General features: G+C 49.6%; 1 protein-coding gene across 1 annotated transcript in view; it reads right to left on the bottom strand.

Annotated features, from left to right (window-relative positions):
* MTUS2 (microtubule associated scaffold protein 2) overlaps positions 1-5,138 on the bottom strand; it is a 489,087-nt gene that overhangs the window by 87,868 nt on the left and 396,081 nt on the right. The window lies entirely within an intron of this gene.

Genomic DNA, 5,138 nt, shown 5'->3' with positions numbered 1-5,138 from the left:
CCAGGTTATCCATATCCCTCTTGAAGTGTGGCGCCCAAAACTGCACGCAGTACTCCAACTGCGGTCTGACCAGCGCCCGATAGAGGGGAAGCATCACCTTCTTGGTTCTGTTCATCATGCATCTGCTGATGCACGATCAAGTGCCATTAGCTTTTCTGATGGCTTCGTCACACTGCTGGCTCATGTTCATCTTGGAGTCCACCAGGACTCCAAGATCCCTTTCCACTTCCGTGCCACCCAGCAGGTCATTTCCTAGGCAGTAGGTATGCTGGACATTTTTCCTCCCTAGGTGCAACACTTTGCATTTCTCCTTGTTGAATTGCATTCTGTTGTTTTCTGCCCACTTGTCCAACCTATCCAGGTCTGCTTGCAGCTGTTCCCTGCCCTCCGGCGTGTCCACATCTCCCCATAGCTTTGTGTCATCCGCAAACTTGAACAGAGTACACTTCACTCCCTCGTCCAAGTCGCTGATGAAGACATTGAAGAGTATCGGTCCAAGGACCGAGCCCTGCGGGACCCCACTGCCCACAACCTTCCAGGTAGAAACTGACCCATCCACCATGATTCCTACCAGTATTCCTACCCAGAGCAGGGGGGTTGGACTCAATGATGTTTCAAGGTCCCTTCCAGTGCTTAATTTCTATGATTCACATGATTCTATGATTTGGTTGTGGCAGATGACAGAACAAGGAGCAACAGTCTCAAGTTCAGGAAGGACAGGCAGGGGAGAAGAGGTGGAGGAGTTGCACTTATGTAAAAGAGCCATGTGATTGCTCAGAGCTCCAGTATGAAATTGGAGATAGGCCTGTTGAAAGTCTCTGGGTTATGGTTAGAAGTGAGAGCAACAAGGGTGATATCGTGGTGGGTGTCTGCTACAGACCACCAGATCAGGGGGAAGTGGTAAATGAGGCTTTCTTCAAACAGCTAATGGAAGCTTCCCAATCACAGGCCCTTGTTCTCATGTGGGACTTCAATCACCCTAACATCTGCTGGGAGGGCAATACAGCAGTACACAGGCAATCCAGGAAATTTTTGGAAAGTGTTGGGGACAACTTCCTGGTGCAAGTGCTGGAGTAGCCAACTAGGGGACATGGTCTTCTGGATCTGCTAATTACAAACAGGGAAAAATTGGTTGGGAATGTACTAGTAGATGGCAACTTGGATAGGCATCTTGAAGTGGAGTTTGAAAGAGGATGGAGTTAGACCAGGGGTGGGCAAAATATAGTCCGTGGGCCAAAACCAGCCCACCAGGCAATTTCATCCAGCCTGTAGGTGCTCACCAACTAACTGTACCCCACCCAGCCCTTCTGCTCACAAGGGTGGGAGCGAGGCACCCACATATACAGCTCCCTCCACTATATACCCTATTGTGCCTCACTCCCACCCTTGTGGGTGGAGGGGCCTGGGCAAGCCAGCATGCAGCTTCCGGGCAAGGTTGCTGCTGCCATTGGTGCAGTCTCTGGGGGACCCGCTCAGCTTCCCTGGCATCCTGCTTGCTCCAGGCACCAGGCAGGGAAGTGGCGGAAGCAGGGCTGCAGCTGGGAGGGAGCACAGAGCATGGGGCTGGGGTTGGCAGCAGCACGGAGCCTGCACCCAGGGGGCAGTGGGAGTGCAGAGCTCAGGTGGGCAGGATGTGGGCGAGACGAATGGTAGGGAGTGTGGGGACCCCACACACACTGCCCCCCATGGTGCACAGCCTCTGCTGATGGCAGCAGCAGGCGGTGGAAACTTGGGGCACTCGTGGCTAGTGCAGGTTCTGCCACCAACAGTGCACATGGAGGTGAGGAGAGCAGCCTGGCTGGCCCGATTCTATCATGTGGGGCTCCCCACGGTGTGCGTGCAACTTGCACACTCATAAGCTACCAGTGGAAGCTTTGAATGATGGAGCTGGCTGCCTTCACCACTCCCTGCCGGCCAGGTCCCAGGACTCCCCTAGAAGTGAAGGGTAGCTCCAAGTACTACTTCTCCATGGAGCCCTGGGACCTACATGTCAGGGAACAGCAAAGGCAGTCAGCTCCATCACATGGGGCTTCCCCTGGTGGTGTGAGAGTGCAGGAGCTGCATGTGCACCGCAGAGAGCCCTGCACAATAGAGGCAGGCTGACTGGGCTGCACTCCTTGCTCCCATGTGCAGCTCTGGCCAGAGCTGCATGCCACCAGTGGCAGCACCTGTGCTGGACACAAGTGCCCCAAGTGCCTCTGCCTGTTGCTGCGGTCACTGGCAGGGACTGTGCACCATGGGGTGAGTGTGAGGGGGGCCACACACCCCCAAACCTCCCTTACACCGCACAAACTCCCCACACCCACACCCTGTCCCCACAACCTTCCCACATATACACACACCCTCCCAACATACCCCATTGCCCCCTAACACACAGCCATACCCTCTCACAACTCTCCCATGCCCCTTACACCCTACCCCTACCATATACACCCCACCATCTCCAACCACACCCCACACTCCCCCACACACAATATAGAGTAAGACTTTATTTCTGAGCTATTATGCAATCATCTCTATATACACTATGCAAACACAAATCATGGCAAAAATATTTTTTGTAATAAAATTAAAATATGTTATAGTAGATGTTTGACTTTTAGTATATGATTTGGTTATTTTCTGGTTCCAAGATGGCAACCCTTCCCTCCCAAAAGGAGTATTTCTGGGGGGCAAGGGAAGGGACTTTGGGTGGTCAAGGGTTAGGGGCAAGGCTTCCTGTCCCAAGATGGCGACCAGGTGGCAGAGCTCCTGTCAAGGGGCGGAGCTACACTTGCAGCCCTCAACATCTCACCAAAACTCATTAAGCGGCCTTCCAACTGAAATAATTGCCTGCCCCTGAGCTAGATTGTTCTGAGGAGGGACTTGGTAGGCATTTATAAGTATGTAAAGGGTGAATATCAGGAGCTGGGAGAAAAACTGTTCACTAGGGCACCCCAGGGGAGGACAAAGAGCAATGGCCATAAACTGTTAGAGGATGGTTTCAGGTTGGATGCAAGGAAGAACTTATTTATGGTAACTATGACCAGAATCTGGAATAGACTTCCAAAGGAGGTGGTGCAGTTCCCAACCTTGGAAGTGTTCAAAAGGAGATTGGACAGACACCTTCCTGGGATCATTTTATCTCAGCAGTATTCCTACCCAGAGCAGGGGGGTTGGACTCAATGATCTTTCGAGGTCCCTTCCAGTGCTTAATTTCTATGATTCACATGATTCTATGATTTAGTTGTGGCAGATGACAGAACAAGGAGCAACAGTCTCAAGTTGCAGCAAAGGAAGTTGAGGTTAGATATTAGGAAGAATTTTCTCACTAGGAGGGTAGTAAAACACTGGAACCCAGAGAGGTTGTGGACTCTCCATCCTTGGAGGCTTTTAAGACCTGGCTAGACAGAGCCTTGGCTGGGATAATTTAGTTGGGGATGGTCCTGCTTTGAGCAGGAGGTTGGACTAGATGACCTCCTGAGGTCCCTTTCAACCCTAATTTTCTATGATTCTATGACACATTACTTGCTAGTCAGAGCTCTCAACTTCCTGCTGCAGGGAATATTTAATTATTTATACCAAGTGGAATAGCTTTGAAAGCAAAGACCGAGGGAAAAAAATCCCCAGATCCTCAAGATCCTACAGTGGTGAGGAACTCCTTGTTAGGGATCAATATGTTCCACAAGACAGAATTTCGTGTTCTGGGTTTTTTTTAAACCTTAAAAATTGCACAGAAAAATACTACAATAAAAACACTATGCAAAAAATATTGAAGTTGAAAGTCAAATACTTTCAATCTATGAGATGCTTGAATGAAGCATCCTTCTGCAATCCTACTTCGGGTACCTTGTGTGTACCTGTTAATGATACAGCCTCTAAGCACACAATCACAACACCCCTGTCCCATTCAGTGCAGTATGGATCTACTCTAAACACAAATCAAGATCCTTTGGTGCAGGAGACTGTGTCCTGTAGGAACCTTGCCTTACATGTTCAGTAGCTGGAAGGTCAGTAGCGAATGAGGTGGGAGAAGAGAAAGGTGGGACTCACCATTACAGCAACTGATTGCTCCATGGAGAACAGGATTCTACCCCTGCCTCTGTCACAGAGCTACTATGTGTGGCTAGATAAGTCACTTCAACCAAGCTTCTCACAGATGATTGGAAATGATGTGTTCTTCATTTTCTGTCTGCTCAGAATGAAGCATCTGCCAGAACTGCTGAGTTCTCACAGCTGGAGCTGAAGCCTGTGGGAGTTGCTTTGAAAACACACTGTGCTACATTATTCAAACCAGGCCCTGGCTTCAAAAGGTGGCACTGTAACTATGTGAATGGTTTAAGCAATTTTGGTCTTAATTGTCTCTCAGTGCCTCAGTTCCCCAACTGTAAAATGGGAACAAGAGTACTTTCTCACCTGATAGGGGGTTTATTCAGAAAGCACTCACAAACTAGATTGAAAGCAACAGAAAAAGCTAAGGAGGAAATGAATAATTTTCTATGCTGTGCAGACTGTGCCATGTGTCTGATAAACAAGGCCCAGGGCCATTTGCTGAAAAAGGAAGAGAAAAAAGGCCTACTGTGTAACTAAATGCCTATTCACTGACTGACGCAGAAGTGCTGAGGAAAAATAGGACATAACTACTAAATAATAACTGTGCCATACATGCAAGCGGGCCAAACCAAAGCCTTAATCCTGGCATTCACTACTTTTGGAGTGCTTAACCTGCAATTGTAAAGTCCTTTTGACATGTTTTTTGATGCAACTATATACCTATGTTAAAAAGGAAGCTACTAAGCCTGTGCAAAATGGCTAGTATTTGCTTCAGATTCAGATTTGGCCGATTTGGGGGACAGTGATTCGATTCAGTGATTCAATAGTTGTCCTGAATTGATTCGGCCAAATCTGATTCGGAGATTCGGCTGCCGCCAAATTGGCCGAATCTCCGAATCAAACAGGCCCCATCCCCCACCTGCTCTCCCAGCCCATCAATGGCTGCCCCACCTGGCCCCAGCTCCCGGCTCTTTGGGGAAAAAAAAGCCCTGCACTCACCGAATGCTACCAGGTGGGGAGGCAATCCCTGCTGCCCCCACTGCCCCATGCTGCATGGAAGGCTCTGCCACAAGGCCCCAGAAGGCCCGACGCCGCTGGAGGCACCC

The sequence above is a fragment of the Alligator sinensis genome, unplaced genomic scaffold (genome assembly GCF_000455745.1).
Source record: "Alligator sinensis unplaced genomic scaffold, ASM45574v1 scaffold84_2, whole genome shotgun sequence".
NCBI classification, from domain to species: Eukaryota; Metazoa; Chordata; order Crocodylia; family Alligatoridae; genus Alligator; species Alligator sinensis.
This window is presented reverse-complemented; position numbering and strand designations above follow the sequence as displayed.